General features: G+C 42.9%; 1 protein-coding gene across 2 annotated transcripts in view; it reads right to left on the bottom strand.

Annotated features, from left to right (window-relative positions):
* The window catches only part of plxnb2b (plexin b2b), a 158,466-nt gene that overhangs the window by 96,168 nt on the left and 43,324 nt on the right, over window positions 1–18,974 (bottom strand). Inside the window, exon 3 of one of the 2 annotated variants that reach the window (XM_088287145.1) lies at window positions 3,024–3,134. The exons of the other annotated variant lie outside the window; for it this stretch is intronic. The gene's annotated coding sequence lies outside the window, so the exon portion shown is untranslated. The remainder of the gene's footprint in view (window positions 1–3,023; window positions 3,135–18,974) is intronic. 2 annotated transcript variants of the gene reach the window in all.

The raw sequence follows: 18,974 nt of genomic DNA, 5'->3' as shown, positions 1-18,974 counted from the left end.
ACTCACTCGTGAGGGGGCAGCGCTATGCGGAATCAACAACGTAACTGGCGACCGTTTGAAAATGTAAAATATATTTTTGCTTTTTTAAACCACAATGGCCGAAGGAGGGAAAAGTGTGGATTTAATTGCAGATACACTTGCAAGGCCATTTTCAAGATGGACTTTTTGGGAGAAGCTACATCGTCCAACAAACACTCGGTACTGTGTAAGTGTTTCCGAAAATTATTTGTCCAGCTGCGGTGTCATAAATGATGGGAATATGACTGGGATTTATTCAAGTCGGACTAAGTAGAACTTCACTGAAGGCCTAGATAGGAAATGCACGGCCCGCCACTGAAATTTAGAACTGCAAGTTTAGTTTTTTTTTCTGCAGAACTTTCAAGCCATTTCAGATGACCTCACTGCGCAACAACGACCCAAAAAAAAATAAATAAATAAAAAAAATTCGAACAAACAAGAGAGAAAATCCCATTTCACAGCAGCCAGGAAGTCGAGCGGGCATGGGGAGAATTTCCTCAAAGAGAAATTGGAGCGTCGAATAAAAAGCCGCTCACCCCAACACATCCCTCCTTAAAAAAATAAGAAACAGAGGAGCTGACGGATTTAACGCTAAATCATCCCCACTGTACGACTGCAGAAGCTTTACCTTGCGCTGACAACTTGAAGGGAGGATGCCGAGCTCTTGGCGGCTTATTAGTGCTGGTAAATATCATTTTGCTTGTGCTTTTAAAACTCAGACTGAAATCACAAAAGATCTATGGCCGACAAGAAAAAGGGGGAAAAAAAGCTCCTCGTTTCGATCAACAGGTAAAAAAAAAAGGCCGGCTTTATGCTTCGGAGCCAAGTGTCCAATTCCGATTTATTTCCTTATCTGACTTTTTGACAGCATACCAACATCTGCTTTTTATAAGAACTGGGTGCATAAAACATCACAATTATATCACAACAGAAAAAAAAAAGAGGAAAACGTGCAGCTGACATTTAACATTCGTTTGTAATAAAAAAAAGAAAGAAATAAGACCACACGAGAATTAAAAAAACAAAAAAAACATCCCAATTCTGTTGCTTAGGAGCAAAGAAAAAGCAGAATGATGAGACTTGGGATGTCTTAAGAATTGTGGAACTTTCAAAACAAAACAAATGGAAATGCGTCGCTGGCAAGCGAAAGAAATGGGAGCTGTGAAGACTATGTACTTGAGGATCAAAAAATAAATAAATCATATATTGTAAAAAAAAAAACACACACGCACACACATACAATAGAGTCACCTGCAAGCGAACATAATGTGTCACTGGGAGCCAAAAAAAAATTTAATTGTGTCGTTCGTGAGGGGAGAAAAAAAAAAAAAACATTCGGAGGGAAAATAAAAATCCGAACTGTGTTGCCTTGATGCAAATAAACAATGGAATTGTACAGCTTGGGAGTGAAAAAAATAGCAATTGTGATACCTGGGAGCAACATTTTTTTTTTATTCTTTTAGAAACTACGACCTAAAAGAAAAAAAAAAAGTCTTGACAATGATGTCACTTGATCACACCAGCGGAAATATCAAAAGCATGTTACTCAAACATTGGACTCACAAATTATATCTATTCTTGAACCAATTGAAAAAAAAAAAAACACCCTAATTCTTACCCCTTTATGGGATTGTTTGCGTTTTTTTAAGCCTCATTTGAGTTATTTTCGCCCCTCCCACCAGTTTGACCGAATCCAAAATCTGATTCTCAAAGAGGGCCATCCAAAAACGGCATGAAATTACGAAAGCGTGTCGAGCTTCAACAAAATAGCGATGCTAGCAATACTGAGCTAGCATTAGCACGGAAGCCAAGCCAACGTTAGCCACAGCTGCTACATTGGTAGAATTCTTTTTTTTTTTTTGGAAAAGACTAATGAGAACACCAAAATTATCGCTTTGAAAATGCATTTTTTTGCAATTTGCAATCACAGAAGATTCTGTGTCGTTTTTGATACAGCCTGCTTTTGTTTACTAGTCTTGCCCAGATATTAGCAAACGAGTTTTGTTTTTTCTCGAGGTGAATACTCCAAAAATAGCGAGCGGCAGGGGTGCGCCGGCAAATGATCGGCTCCCCGTCATCCGTCTCTGATAGGTTGTTCTTCCACGGGCGCGATGGTTTCTTAAAAAAAAAAAAAAAGAAAAAAACAAGACTGCAGACGTTTAGGTGGGAAAAACGCATTGGAATTATGGCACATGGAAAAGAAAACAACCATGAAAATTGTTCCCCTTGGGGTAAAGAAATTTGGGTTGCCTGGCAGCAAATAACATCAGCATTGTGTCACTTGGGAGAAAAAAAAAGATATCAAAATAGCGCCTGCAAGGAATATTGTGTCGCCGAGAAGCAGAAAACATTGGAATCGTACAGAGGCAGAATAAAAAAAATGGTGTCACTTGCGCCATATAATGTAAATCCATCTTAGCAGTATGATCGATGCATCCGTGTTTGGAGTTGCTGTGACTCACTCCGGCACCAAGCTGCGGGAGACAAACACATTTTATCTGCTGACCACGCGGCCGGTCTCCATTTCGGATTCCGCAACCCCCCCTCACCTTCTCCAAAAAACACTTGCCGCAACTATTACGGACTCCAATCTGGTCTCACTTCCCAGCTCCCGCCTAGCCCGAAGTCAGCGTGGGGGTTCTGCTTGTGTGAAATGTGAGCGATGTACCGTATATATTTGCAAGCGCGAATGCTACGTAGCGCAGGCTGTTGGGCCAGCATCAGACAGATGGTTCTGTGAGCGGCAGAAGATCAGAGAGGCGCTTGCTCCCCCCTCCCACCCTGTTGCTCTTTGGGCAAGCGCTATTTTGCAGAGGAGGCACCATCAGAGCGCTGCGTGGCACTGAGTAGCCAGACGGTACAAAATATCTCATCCGTCGCTTATTCCACATGTTTCAAACGCGAGAATAACAAGAGGTGGAAGAACACAAAGATCCGTAATAATGTCTTCCGAGAATGCTGGAAATCGCGACAATAAACACACATGCTACATACGGTTAGCGTACCCTGTTGCTGGGCCTCAGCTCTGGACCATGCGGTATCAAAGTCCACAGTTTCCACTTTGCTGCAACGGTCGGTTTACTCTCTGCGGTCCGTTCTCGCTCTCGAAGAAAAATCTGTAATGACGGATAAAAACAATCATGATCTTCACATTGATGTCATAATATATCCTAGTGTTGTATTTTTAGGTGAGAGTTCAGCTAGCTCGTGTTGCCAGGCAGATTTTACGACACCAGTTGCACGCACTATTCGTCCGAGGCCTTCAGATACAATTATGTTCTGCCGAAGTCGATGGGCTTTCCGATTTGATTGACAGTTGCGATAGCCAATCAGATCACGAGTTGGTTACAGTGAGCCTTCTCGCGAATTTTTTACTCCAATTTGGATCTGGATGGAGGGGGTACATCCAGCCACACGTTAACAAACAAGCAAAAGCAAAAATCAAATCATATTTCAGGTTTCCGCCTCGGACTGCTAAAAGAATGGACAGTGAGTCGTGAATGGCCCCTAGACCAAAGATTGAACACCAATGAGCTAACCCCCAAAAAATAATGAAAGATTGACTGCACTGTCTTTGTTTGGAGCGATTTTTTGCTGTTTCACACTTAGCTTGTTATGACGCCTCTTAGACAGCCCGGGTCAAACGAAGTGCAGAGGAGCTTAACAGTACAGGCACTGCCAAGGAGGCATGCTCAAACAAACTCAGACGAATGGATTCCACTCTCAAGCACAAATTCGGTGGCCGATGAAATGACAGTTGCGGGGAACACCACCTGGCGGAAAACTGTTTACCCAGTGAGATTGTGCAAATGGGACATGAGGCTCCTCGTTTTGTGTACCTATCTGACCTTTAGCGGGACTGCTGGAAAAGACAAACTCTACCGAGCCAAGAGGGAGAGAAAATGTGTGTTTAGTACTTGACGCGCCGCACACAGATTGCAGCGTTGGCGCAGGGCCGGCGCGGCGAACACAAGCCTGTGTCCGCCGACCTGGCCGGTCGCCGAACTACCTGACCTTGCGACTTTGCGCCAATGAGCGGTCCATCACCGCAGTCCCCAACTAAAAATACATTCTTTGCTCAGGACGAGTGTTGAAAGTACATTAGCAGATAATGGAAAGGGATGAAGCAAGGGGGAGGGGGAAAAAAAAAAAAAAAAGATTGAAATGAATGAGGAAATGACAACGGACGGAAGATACGGGGGGAAGGTTTGGCAGCCGTCCATGAAAAAGACAGCTGGCAGCGTCATCCTTCACAAACCTGGCGGCGGCGCAATCGGCACGGTGGAAGCAACCCTCCAGAGAGGGGGGTAGAGGAACGAAGGGGGGGGTGGGGGGGTGAGGTAGATAACATGGCTAGTCTCAAGACTCCCATGCTAATTCACAAGTTCCACAGACAAGCACGACCCCCCCCCCCACACACCCTACCCTACCCTACCCACCCACCTCCCGCCTTCTTGCAGTCTGGTCCCTGCTCCAAAACACTGGGCAGCGAGATGTCATGCCGGTTCTCCACTAACTGGGCTTGGTTTGAGAATGATGTTTTTGCAAATATTGCTGGAAAATGGAAAAACCGCATCGCATCGGACGCAGCATCGAATGCCGGCTAATAGAACTGCACGATAAATCGTAATCTCATCGCCATCGAGGTTTGATGTTATCGAAATCCATTTTCGCCCAAAAAAAATGACATTTTCATTCGGTTGGGTCCAGAGATTCGCCTGCTACTCCAGAAGTCGGCAAACTCTCCCCAACTTACTGCGTCTCTACCTGGTACGGCAGCTGCACTGAGGCAGATAGAGTGAGGCTTCAGAGGACAGTCAAAACAGTGCAGAGGACTATTGGCTGCCCTCTCCCCTCCCGGTCCGACATCTACACCACCCGGTGCCTCAGCTGAGCTCACAAGATCATCAAGAACAAGACTCACCCGAGCTCACACCTCTTCGACCTCTGGCAGGTGCTACAGGTGCATCAAGACAAAAACTAACAGACTGAAAAACAGTTTCTTCCCGAGAGCCATCTCCATGCTGAACTCTCACAAACAACTACCTTTACCTTGCAGAACTGCAACATCATGTGTTTTATTCATTTAATTTCATATTTATATTTTACAGAACTCATTTAATCCCAGCCGTTTTTGCAAGAGGAAACACCTCAATCACAGTGTTTTTTTGTTTTTTTTTTGGCTTTTAACTGATTTTGCAAGGCCTAGGAATATTGTGTTCTAAAGATTTAAAAACATGGAGCTCTGATGCAAATACGCTAAGACGTATAAATAAGTCTTTGGGAGGCAGGGACTACAATTTTGAAAACGTATATATACGTCTGAGTTATTTAATATTTAATTAATTTAACTGATATATTTAATTCAATTATTTGTTAGATCACACTGCAGAGGGGCGCTTTCTAATCTCGTTGTACACTGAGTACAATGACAATAAAGGACATTCTGATTCTGATAACTCATTCATTGCCATTGACGGATATAGTAGCCAAAAAGTGCATTCATTTTACCTGGGCTGGTTAAGTTTGTCTGTCAAAGTACCCGTATAGCTGCTTTTGGCAACACAGCGCAAAAGTGTTTGATATATGAAGGATGAGCATGGATGACAGGCGATAGGAGGTCTGACGGCCTCGTCTGAAGGTGAGTCTGCTGCCTCGAAAGCCGACTGCTTGGTCACGCGAAGATGAAAGGGGAGATGAAGACGAATGAGAAGGAGCTCGGGGGATGCTGATCACCAGCCGGCCATTCCACTCCGGCGCTCGCCTCATCCAGAACGCAAGAGACAAGGTAGGACCCAATGAGGCAGGACCGGTCCAGTCATAACAATGCAAACGCAGGCCTTGGCGATGGACCATTAGCGCCACAACGCCGTAAATCAAAAGCAGCCAGTCGCCGAAAAGCCACAATGGGAATAAGACGACCAAACCCACCGCAACCTTTTAGCCAAAGGAAAAATTTACATTTATGTTTTATCCATTTGTTTCTCTAATGTAAATTAAATAAGACAGAAATTAAAAACTTATATAAAACACCAAAATCCAACAGAAAAAAGTAATTAATAATGAAAAAAAAAAAAATCGTGTAGAACAGGGGTGTCAAACATACAGCCCGTGGGCTGGCAAGCGGGTTCAATTCGGCCCGCGAGAAGATTACGTAAAGCATAAAAATCGAATAAGTATGGCCCAACTGTATAATCAACCACCCCAAAATTCGCCAAACGGCCGATGTTAGTTGCCCACAAGTAAGATACATCTCTAAGCTTAATTCAACATACTTTTAACATAAACTCCGATCTTTTAATATGCATAATAAAATTCAATGTGGCACTGAATCCGTAAGCCTTTCGTTAAAAGCGCTTCAGCATCTTGTTGTTAGACACGTTTTTTTTTGTTTTTTTTCCCCTAAATGGATCGCCCGTCAATGTCAATTTAAAATAAATAAATAATTCCCCTACAGACATGGCCTTGTTAGAATAGGCCGCTTTGGCACATTTGATTACATATTGTGAGCTCGACTTGTTTACCCCTGTGACCTTTTCACGCCGCACGCTCTTGCATTTCCCTCATCTCTGCACTCCACGCGCACTTACAGGAAACCAATTCAGAACGGTTAAGACCAACTTTGGTACATATACTTGCATTCGTTTGGGTTATGCCATTCCCCAGTGTGGGTGTGGCTAAGACAGGATGTGAATAGAGAATCACTTTTGGACACATTAGACCAGCATCTGTGTGGCGGACAAGAATCCACAGGGGGCACATCTGTCGATCTTTCTAGTATTTTTCTCTTTTCAAAACGTCACCTGAGAATATACGGTTTTAGGGTAGGTCATGTTGCAAAAGCAAACATTCAATAAAAAAATCCAGCAGAAGTTGGATTGGGACTTTACAGTAGGGATAGACCGATTATCGTCCGGGCTGATTATCGGCGCCGATATACGTCATTTTAATGAATATCGGCATCGGCCTTTTAAAAAAGAAATTCAATTATTTTTTTTATTTTTTTTAATCTGCTGGTTGATAATAAATCCATTTAAAACTTCAAGTAAATACGTGTTCTATGGGAAAAAAAAAATGAACAATGAATCAAACCAAAAGCAGCATTGTGACTTTGGAGTTTACTATTGTAGCATCCAGAGTTCAAAGTTTTTTGTTTTTTGTTTTTTTTTTGTAATTCAGATTTCATTTGAAAGGAATGCGGATCCTTGCTACGTTACAAAAGATGACGAATCGGCTCGACTTACGAGCAAGCAATTTAACAGAATTCCTGCGTGAAAGTGTCGAGCACTTTCAAATTGTTTTGGAGCGCCAGGCACCCTGTGTCCGTGGTATTGTTTGCCAGCCAAACTTGGCACTGATGGGCTCTGGGGATAGGCAGCGTCTGTTTTGAACAAGCCTGAAATTGGCTATTTCACTTCAGGCGAGTCTGTTGAGGCGACATCAAGTAAGCCTGACATGTGTCCTTAAATGGAACTAGTAGAAAAGGAGATCCGTTACAGTTCAGATGGCGGGGCTTTGGAGCGTTTAAGACAAAGGAGGACGCTGAAGCCCCGTTAGCACCGGGGGGAAAAACAAAACAAAAAAACAAAACGATTCATGGATTTTAACCGATATTCCGATATCGATTCATAAAACCATAAATCTCGATGCAACCCGCAAAAAATGTAGGGTTTGAAAACCTGTTTATACTGTTTGGAGGTAATACCTCATTCCGCCACAAGGCGGCGGATATCTCTGACACACACTTTTAAACTTATAGAATACAGTATTTTACGGCCGCTATTTTTTTCCGAGATTTTGAACCATGCGGCCAGTACAACGGTGCGGCTTTTTTGTGGATTTTTCTTTCACCACTAGGGGCGCTCTATAGTTCAGAAAATATGCTAAATAAAACTCGATTTTTTTTTTCTTTTTCTCTTGGATCTGTTGCTGCGGCTTATATGCAGGCGCGTCTTATAGTCCGCAAAATGCGGTGAGTACTTTTTAAACGCATTGTAAATGAATTCCAACACCTTGAATATTTTTCAGATGTAGCATACGGTCTATTCATTCAAGCTATAATGCCGAGCTACGCGACGTCTCAAGTCCGTCTAATGTGCTGCTTATGTTTGCTAAGAAAAATTTATCAGGAGAGGACCCTGAAAAAAAATTGCAATCCCATTACTGAGAAATTTAAAGAAATATATTTTCTATCTCCAGATTTTTTTCAGCCCTAGTTTTCACATTCATTACGACTGCAGCCGCAAGCCTTTTGCATCTCATCAAAGCCTGTATTAGCATGATGCAGATTGTCCGGCTTTTAGCAGACAAGGCTGGAATTTAGTCATTAGGATTTCCTCATTGTAAACTCTTGATGCTCTAATAGAGCGCGTGGCTTAGCGTCTCCATTCGGAGCAAGCGGCTTCATTAGCATTAGCGCGTGTAATAACACTCGATTGGGGATTTCCTAACCCAGATTTGAAACCGCACCCAACACAAGCGTGGCAACAACACACGGGCCAAAAAAAATCGAGCATGTAGATTGGACGAACCACTGCAGGGAAAACTTATTTGTATTCAGGTGGACGTATACGGCAAAGATCTGCGATTTGCGCCGGCTGCCTTCCAGGGAACTCCTAGCAAGTTCTGCGGCGCGGGCGCCAATTCGACCTCACACACCAGTGCGCTTTCACTCTGTGATCCAATTAATTTTACATCCGTATGTAACACGTCTCCACACTCAGCAGAGCCACGGGAGAGGAAACGGAAGTTTGGGTAGTGGGCGGGGGTGAGGAGAGACAGAACAACTTTGAAAAAGAGGAAGCAGGCTAATGGGTCATTGAGGGTTTTTTTTTTTTCCCCCAGCACATTTTCATGAGAATTGAGTTTAATTTCATAGAGTAGAATTATACTCAAGAATAAACGTTGCCATGTCATGAGCACAATGCCATAACTGCTCCTGTCACTGTCAAATATTTTTAGAATCGATGATTCTAAAATGATGGATTACGCCGGTTTCTGAAATAATCGCACAAAATTTCATTTTGTATTGAAATGTATTAAAAAAAATTTATTTTGTTCTGATTATAGAAAAAAAAAAAAAAAAAACACCTAAACAAAAATTAAAAAATATCATGAGAGGGCTTGATGTTGAATTCACAGTATTTTGTTTTGTTTTTAAAGTGATTTAGTTACTGGTTCGACGATTGAAACTTCCCCAAATTCACTTTTTCAGTTAAGCCCACATGCGTGCCCGCCCATGCTTTCCAGGCAAGCCGGCTGCACGCGAGTTAGCGGCGGCGCTTAGCGAGCGCTCCCGTCCGCTATGCTAATCGCCGCTCCTGGTGCATTTGGGGGGGGCGACGCAGCGCATTAGCAATGTCAGAGGCGTGCCCAAGCCTGTCTGGGGAGATCGGGCAAAATGACACACTCAGCTGGGACTTGAAAGCGGACATTTCCTGTGGTGATTGGCCCGATACGGGGCCGACAAGCGCTTAGTCACACATTCCTGGGAGCAAAACAACGAGGACCAGCTGGACGCCCCCCCCCCCCTTCCTTTGATGGGCAAAAGAAGGAGCGTTGGAATTAGGAAGCCGTTGTTTGTTTTCGACGGCACTGTTGCGAGTCTCGGGGTTGAAGCTTCGGCGATGTAGTGAGCAACAATGAAATATTGTCATATTATTTTCGATGACGCTTATCCTGTTCAGGCCTATCATCGAGAGTAGGCGGGGCAACCAGCTATGCTCACAATTACACAGAGGGACGATTTAGTGTCCAATCAAGCTGCCATGCATGTTTTTGGAATGTGGGAGAAAACTGGAGCACCCGGAGAAAATGGAGTGGCCAACTGTCTTGATGGGTAAATGAAGCTTCAAAGCTGCTTCATGAACCAGTCGTAGTATTTTTGGACTCCAGTAGACGGCACTCTCTGTTCAACATTGGGCTGAAAGCGCCACTTTTTCAACCTTTTATTTAATCCAACAGTGCCATCTAGAGGACTCAAAAATACAGCAGGTGGTTCATGAAGCAAATTTCAAGCTTCATTTTCCCATCACTAGCCGACTGGTTAGCAAGATGGCCTCTCGGTGCAGATGTCGTGGGTTCGATTCTAGCTCCGGCCTTCCTGGTTGGAGTTTGAATATTCTGCCCGTGCCTGTGTGGGTTTTCTCCGGGTATTCCGGTTCCCTCCCACATTTTAAAAACAATTACCCCTGGGTATGAGTGTGAGTGTGGATGGTTGTACGTCCACATGTGCCCTGCGATTGGCCGGCAACCAGTTCAGGGTGTGACCCCGCCTACTGCCTGAAGACAGCCGGGATAGCTGTGATTCAGTTTAGCGACACAAACTAAGAATTTATTTAGTGAGCTATCCCGTGTTCATTCCATGTGACAGCAGCCTTATAAAAAAAAAAAAAAAAAAAAAAAAATTATGATTAACAGCTCAATTGAACATAAAATTGAAAGGCTGCAATGGCGCCATTCCAGTATAGATTACCCGGACTCCCGAATGTTCATTATTAATCAGAGCGCTGCTTCATAACCAGCTTTCTAACAAGTCTAATTGTCACGAAGGAGAGTTGCTTATTCGCCATTTCAATGAATGTAAATGAGCCACTTTGCTCATTTTCTTTCATTGACACCATGTAGGCTAATCTCCCCATTCAGCGAGGATGTCAAAGCGTCGCCGTGCCTTTGAATGAGCCACTCTGCATAGTCGTGCGCAACTACAAATGTTCTATTCAACTCACTTTCCCCGACTCGAGAGTCTCTTTACCCTCCCCTATATGAAGTCGCATTTCTTCTGCGCGCGCTCTAAGAATGGGTCGAGAAAGCTTTGTTAAGTGTTGTCCTTGTTATTTCACGCTCGGAGACAGAACGTTTTCGGGTTCGGCTTCGGATGCCGCTCATATTTTTTGGGGGCTACTGTTAAGATCCTGGTCTTGAGGAAGCAAAACGTAATTGCCAGTTATTCACCACAACTGGCAACTTGCACAAGAGAAATAAAGAGAATGACTAGAAGCCAGGCACGTGCGTCGGGGTGGAGGAGCTCGGAGAGATTTGAAGACGAGCAGAAGTATCTTGAAGCGAACTCTAAAGTGCACTGGGAGCCAGGGAAGAGAGGCCAAGGTTGGAGTTATGTGCTCCCTCTTCCGAGCTCCATTTAAAAAAAGCGAGCGGCAGTATTATGGACCAACTGGAGGCGCTTGAAGGAGGACAGGCTGACTCCAAAGTGAAGCGCATTACAGTAATCTAGCCGAGATGCAACGATTAAACACGCTTGCCGGCCTGATCCGGCCCGCGGGCCGTATGTTTGACACCCCTGTCCTACACCTTTTTTTTAATTCCGTTTTTCTGTTGGATATTGGCGTTTGACAGAAGTTTTTTTTTTCATTTCTGTCCTATTTAATTGATGTTTAAGAAATGGATAAAAGATCAATGTCATTTTTGTGTCCTGCTGGATCGAACAACGGCACTGATTTGCCACTGTCCAGTTTTAAACCCCAGTTTGAGACTGCTGGCTTCAGATAAGAGGCCAGGGGGGGCAAAGGTCAACAGGGTTGAAAGTCGCAAAGCCACTGGGGACTGAACGCCAGAACTTCTGTCTTCTATTCAATGAAATTCAAGAAATTAAGTGACATAAACAACAATGAGCTGCACAGTCATAAAAAAAAAAAAAAAAAATGTCCACCAACCGTGGTCGTGACTGGACTATGAAGTCGCACTAAGTAAATTCGGGCGTGACTACTGATGTTAATCACTGTTTGGCCGAGCTTGCTTTCGGGTATCATCTCGTCAATCTGAACGGTAATCTCCGAAAAAGGACGGAAAGCCGGGCTGCCTAAAAGTGGCACGTTGAGCAAACAAATACCAAGCAGCAGCATCCGTAGCCGTCTGACCCCGCCTCTTATCAGATGCTTCGCCGGTGTTATGAAAGCTGAGCTCGTGCACCAGGCGGGGGCACGTCTTTGCATGACTCCGTGCCTTGTGAGCAACGAAAAAAAAAAAAAAAGCAAATCACCACACGTCGCGAACAAAAGCACACATCTGGTTCTATTCAGGATGCTTGGCATTCTTTGCCTGCTTGGTTCCGATTACTTGCTGCGGCCCCCATGCTGTCTGTCTGTGCAGGAGGGTAGATAAACTCTCGCTGCTCTGCACAATGCCTCGACTATTCTGCGAGTAAGAGTGGAAGCTGGCCGGGGGATGGAGGTGAACGGAAATGGAACAACCTCCGCACTTGAAAAAGCTTAGCAGACGATGTAGCCAAAACGAGGGAAAGCGGACCACAACATGCATGCCAGGCCACTAGTGGGCGATATAACCCCCGTCGCCGAATTAATCAATTATGATTAGCAGCAAAAACAATACGCTCGTGCATGACTGAGTGAGACAGCGACCACTGCATTGTCTTTAGCTGGGAACGTAAAGTTTCCAATATGGATTAAAATTTCACATTTTTAATTCCCGAGAAAATTTAGCGGAGGTCTTGGGCGACATGGCTGAAAAGTGGATATCGATATAAGTACCTCGTTTTTTTTTTTTTCAACTATTCAGAATAAGGACGAGGCGAGAAAAACTAAATTCAGATTAATTTTATTTTAACATAAACTTTTCATAAGTCACAGGTGTCTAACTCAAGGCCCGAGGGCCAAATCTGGCCCATGACCTTACTTTATGTGGCCCGCGAAGTGGCAAATCATGTGCGTCAACATCCTGTTTCTAGCACATTTTCTTCACTTTTAACCACATTGAGATACGAGATATTCCCAATCCTCCCGTCTTAAAATAAATTGTAAAATTGTTGAACAAAGAATTACTTACTGGCTTCTGATTTCAAAACTCCCCACCCTTGAGGGCCACTATCGTGCACGTTTGACAAATTAACACACCAGATTCAAATGATCAGCTCATCAGCAAGCTCTGCGGGAGCCTGATACGCGAAAAAAAAATTGGTTTTCTTTGCAGACTCGTCCATCGAGAGCCTGCTGACTTACGGTGTCTCCACCTGGTACGGCAGCTGCACTGAGGCAGATAGATTGTAGAACTGCTACATAATGCGATTTATTTATTTAACATGTTTTTTTATGTAAGTATTTAATCTTGAATTCATTTAATTGATATACTTAATTATTTGTGATATTGCACTGGAGAGGGGAGCTCTCCAATCTCCTTGTACACCGAGTACAATAATTATAAAGAGCATTTTGATTCTGATGGTGCTCGAAAGTACTTTGAGATCACTTTTAGCAGTTTTCAGTTCAAAACCATCCAGTGTGAAAGTTCACGTTCATGTCTTTTTTTTTTTTTGGGTGGGGGTGGGGGTTGCGATGTTATTTAGTGGCCTCTCCGACAGCACAGAGTTGGGGAGCATTTCAAATATACAACATGTCAAGCACAAAGCGCTCCCGTGGGAAGAAAAGACGCGTGCCCCCCGCATTCCACGTGGGGAAACCCCCACCCACCCCGAAGAAGAGATTGTTTAGGAGAGTCAGGCTGGTACCTCCGTTCACTGTCATAAATTCCGATAAATCAACCCGAGTTTAATTTCGCTTTGGCACGAGAGCCCTCTCTCTACGCGGAGTTATAAATAAGAACATTTCCATCCGGGAACGAAAACATCTCCACGCCACAAACTAGCTGTCGTTATTTTTCTCTCGTCGATGCATTTCCGCCTCTCCCCACTCTCCAATTTCCCGCGCTCTTATCTCGCGGCTTTGACAGAGTGATGTCTTCAGCCAAAATCACCTTGTCTGCCGCGCTTCCCCGGGAGATGGAGTGCCGGCCATGTAGACGATTCAATCGGCGAGAAGTGAAAGAGCAGATCGCAGACAATATGCCGAGGCCCCATTACCCCCCCTCACCCTCACCCCCCTCGCCCCTCCCCCCTTCCAGCCACACCGGGCTCGAGCCCCCGCCTAATGGCCCATAATATCATTTTACACCATGTTCTTGCTTTTTTTATACTCACTCTAAACGTAAGTATGTCACAGAGGCGCAATAAAAACAGATATATTTCTTTATTACTCCTCAAGAAGCATATCAGTGAGGAAAAAAAAAAATAATGCTCTACACGGAGATCAGCCCCCCCCTGCCCCCTCCCAAACTACACGCTGTTCCCTCAATGCCTAATGGACGTTTTATTATAATCAAATGAACGCCATAACCTCAGCCTACTTAAAAAGTCATTTTCTTGCGTGCGACTCCGTCAAAGTGCAACACCGTGAATTCACGGTGTGGGTGAAACTTCTCCGCCATCGCGTCACCTCGCCGCAAAACATCTTGTCTAAACGCAGCCGGTTTATTATCGTCCGGGGAAATGTCACCAGGCCGCTCGTTTTTGTCACCACTCGCAGGCGGGGAAATGCCGTGCCGAATTCCACTTGAGCGAGGCCAAGTTATTATCCTCAACTGGGAATTATTCCCAGCCTGGACCTTATATATCACACCATGTACACTAGTATGGAGATCTGAGGAGAGATGAGCATGTGTGTGTGTGTGTGTGTGTGGGGGGGGGGGGGGGGTCCAATCGCTCACGCCGAAAAGACGAGACAGGCGAGATATGCTCCGGGCCGGTCTAACCCATGTGGTATCCGTGGATGAAATGACAGGATTACAGGGGGTATTAGAAAACCTGCTGAGATGGTTGATAATGCCGTTTACGGACGACCGGCATGCCGATTGCTGCCGCGCAAAAAAAAAAAGGAAACAAATAAAATAATTAAATAAAAAGTCAAACTGTTTAGCTAATGAAAATATGGTAGAAGCACCGATGTCATAATCCCACACAAGTGCGACGATTTCGAGAAAAATTAGCCACAGGCAATTTAGTTATACACGAGACAACTCGATGCGTTTTGCACAGGATTGAAAAGCTTTAACAGAACAACTCAAGACATTCGCAAAGCAAAGAGAGACGTAGTTCACCAAGATGACTTTTCTTTGTATGAGTGCAACGCAAGTCACGCAAAAAATAAAAAATGTATAAAAAATAAAATAAAAAATAGTGTAATGATAACAGCTGGGTTAAAAAAAAAAATCAATCAATGTTGGTTTGAATCGATTTTCCTTTTCATCACCGGATGTCGATTCAGTAAACCGTATATCGATACTTTTAATAATGTCTTTTTCCTCATAAATTCACGTGATCTTGGAAAATAGTGTATCAAAACAAAATGGCGGGCGCCGTGAAGTCATGAACAATCATGAGGGCAGATGTATTTATTCTTTTGATTAGGTCATGTTAAATAAAACGTACACATACTCAAACCTCGAAAGAATTTTGATTGTCCAATCAACCTGCCATGCATGTTTTTGGAATGTGGGAGGAAACCAGAGTACACGGAGAAAACCCACGCAGGCACGGGGAGAACATGCAAACTCCGCACAGGAAGGCCGGAGCCGGAATCGAACCCACGACCTCGGCCATCGTGCAAAGCAGTCATCCACGTGCCGCCTGACAAGGTTTATTCGTTGCATTTTTTCAAGTTCGGCGGTCCGAATTGAAACGTTTAACGGGCCACATGTGGCCCCCGGGCCGTAGTTTGCTTTGTTTTAGACGGCGGTATTTCATTTTCTTTCTGAAAGATCAACGCATGTATTACGAAAACCAACCCAACATTTGGCTCTGGAGAACACGTTCTTGTTGGGACAATTGCCATTTTCCTCCCCATCGCACAAAAGAATAGAATTCCAGCCGCGTGGACGGCGTAAATAATAGTCATTACTGGCCATGCTTCAACGTCATCACGTTCGCTTACCGGCTTGACAGCTTGGTCCTCATTACCTACAACTACCAATTACTGGCTCCACTTTTTTATTTATATAGCTCCCCTCGGAATGACGGCCGCGCTCAATCGGTTTCCCGTTGTTCTGCTTTTCTTGACATTTTGAAAGGTGAGCAAATACAATCATTGCAAGCCTTTTTTTTTTCTTCCCAGACTGCGGAGTTATTGATAACATCGGCGCTGATGGCTTTCATCTTGTGAAACTCTTGACATGTTGTATCAATATTCCTATTTTGACTGGCGAGCGACGCTTCGCCTCCATATCGAATTTAAAAAAAAAAAAAAAAAGAAAAAAAAAAAACGTCACATGAAAGCAAAGTTTCTATATCAAGTGCGACCGCAGACAAACACGGCGACTCTCGCAGATGTTTTCCATCAATGCCGGCTGCCAAGGCGGCGTCTGGCCATGGCTGGGAGGAAGAAGAGGAGGAGGAGGAGGAGGAAGAGGAGTGACGTAACCTGGCAGATTATCATGGCGGGGGTTTGCATCGTCTCCGATTTTAGCCGTGCCTGTCGAGATTAGGCTAGCTTAACCGACAATCGGGGACGATGGATGCTAACTGCAAGCAAACAGCGATAACCAACGCTTTCTTCCTCCATATCCTAAAAATATTATTTGATGCCTTGAGATACAAGTGACCTGGACATTTTTGGCTTTGCCTTAAGAGCAGGGAGGCATTGGAATCAATTCAACTCATTTGACAAGAAGTAGCAGTGAATCAGCTAGCGTAGCATTCGTCAAAATAGGCTGGAAGCGATTTTTTTTCCCCAATCCCAGTTTGGATTGCTTGGTCACATAAAACAAAAATAATTACAAGGCTATGTAAAACAACCACATATCGGTCTGAAATTCGGCTAGCTTAATGCCACAGCGGCGCGGAAATTTAAAAAAAAATAATTAATCAAGGCCTGACGTGGATTTTAGTCCGGCCCACGAATCAGCTCTGCTTAATGCTAACACACGATGGGGAAACGCATGCTAACTGTTTTGTCCGGCAAATAGCGAACAATTCATCAAATAAGTGGGTTTGTCAAGTTAAAAGCAGGATGGGAGAGTTGTAAGACATTTTTTCTTTAGCAAAAAATTGGGCTGTGTTTGACATAATTCCTCATTCAACTTTCTTTCAAACTAACAGGGGTAACCACAATATTGTGTTGCCACCTAGTGGATGACAGTGGAATTACACCCCAAATAAACAAACCAGACTATTTACGGCACAGGAAAAAAATGCAAATTAGCATGAACCTGGAACCTGCAATGGAGGCGGGGTTACTATATATTAAAATGTGGGGAAAAAAATTAAATGGCTGCTACACACTCGAGTACATTGAAGGACAAAATATGTCAGTTTGGCCAGCATTCTCCTATTTGTCTGTACGATTCATTTTGAAAGTACTGCGAGTCTATATTTTTATTTGATTTTTTTTTCACTTCGCTTGAGCTGCGGTATCTCTGAAGCTGCGCTCATAAATCACATTTATTTCTTGCGCCACAAAACTAAAAATCGAGAGACTTAAATAAATAATAAATTGCGGTACTTTTAAGTCAAGGTAACTGTACGAGATAAATACAGTGTCACCTTGAAGTTGGAAGGCCCCAAAAGTGTTTTAAGTTGGAGTACACGCTAAATGTTGGTGGCAAATAGCATGCCCCGAAGCGCTAAGATTTTTTATTTTTTTGGGAGGGGGGGGAGTTGAAATCATCAGTGCTCCTCACTAGACCTCATTTTAGCCAGCATCAAAGGCTCAAGTCGGACTAACTTTTTGGGCCTCACTTTTTTTTTTTTTTTTTTTTTTTGCCGTAAGGAAGAAAAAATATTTACAGGGAGTTATCACGAAATACTGTCCAAATACGCCATCTCTGGCAACTTTTGAAGAGGTTCGTCTGTGGCTTGAATCACACTTTGGAGTCGATGTGTTTGACAATGAGGAACACGGAGCGGTTAAGCCGTGTTTAGCTTTTTTTTTTTAATTTTTGGTAGATTTGAAAAGCCACAACTGGTATTGCGCAACATTTTGTTGGACATTACTTGTGATTTGGATTCTCTGTGGCACGCATTTCAATCCGTCTGTTTAAGACATTTTACAAGGAACACAGTAGACTGCTTTGTTGGCTGTACGGTATGTGACGACTTGTGATCCAGCGGAAGAGATTTCATCTGTGTTCTGTTTTTACAATTAATAACTGGCTGATGCACTTCCGGGAGGCAGTCAAACAATACAAATATACAAAATGACAACCATTAATAACAATAATAATAATAATAATAATAATTCTTATTATTATTAATTCATTGGTTTTTTTCTTGTTTTTTTTTTTTAATTTAAACCAAACATTGGTTTTGCAGAGCTTGGAATCGATTAACGGCAATTCAATTCATTTTAATGGGTAAAATTAATTTGATGAGTAAAATGCGTTCGTAACAGTCATGGGACAAATTCAGCCTTTTTTTTTTTTTTTAATTTATCGAAAAATAATCAATGAAATTAATCAATAAATATTTTCAGAGCATCGATTAATCGTTAAGAGACTTTTTTATTTATTTAAAATTGTCCAAACACTCAAGATTTCAGGCTCTTTATATTTTCAAAATAATACATTAGACTTTTGAAAATAATGATTATAATTTTTTTCCATCATAATTAATTTATGTTTGTGCATTTTCATCACTTTCAATTTGACATAATGTCCTGTTTTTGAATAAAGAAATGGAAATTAGAACATGTTTTCTATCCGACTCGCCAGCTAAAAATTGAGGTGATGAAATAATTATTAAAATAATCCTTAGTTACGGCCCTAAAGTCAAGGTAACACTGTATAAAAGTGTTGAACGTCACTTAAACCATTGTCTAGTTCGGCGGTTTTCAAACGGGGGCATGTGAGATTTTCAAATGTATCTCAAAAGGTGTACAGTCAATTTTTTGGAGTGCATTTTACTGTAAAAAATAAGTAGTAAACAAAAAAACAATTTGAGGGTAAATTTGTCAGAGTAGATTTTACACTTAATGTTTTACTCTGTTTGCTAGGACCAAATTTTTTTTAAAGTAAACTCTACCCTGCAAAATTTACTGTGTAGCAAGTCCCTAAAAAAAAATTGCTACATTATGTAAATAAAAAATATTTCATAAAAGGTAGGCTTTTCAATTACAATATCGTAAAAAAATCCAGATTCACCCCTCCCGTCCATTGAA

This window comes from Idiotropiscis lumnitzeri, unplaced genomic scaffold, assembly GCF_059441095.1.
Source record: "Idiotropiscis lumnitzeri isolate Australia: NSW breed Sydney's pygmy pipehorse unplaced genomic scaffold, RoL_Ilum_1.0 HiC_scaffold_35, whole genome shotgun sequence".
In the NCBI taxonomy this organism is placed as follows: Eukaryota; Metazoa; Chordata; class Actinopteri; order Syngnathiformes; family Syngnathidae; genus Idiotropiscis; species Idiotropiscis lumnitzeri.
This window is presented reverse-complemented; position numbering and strand designations above follow the sequence as displayed.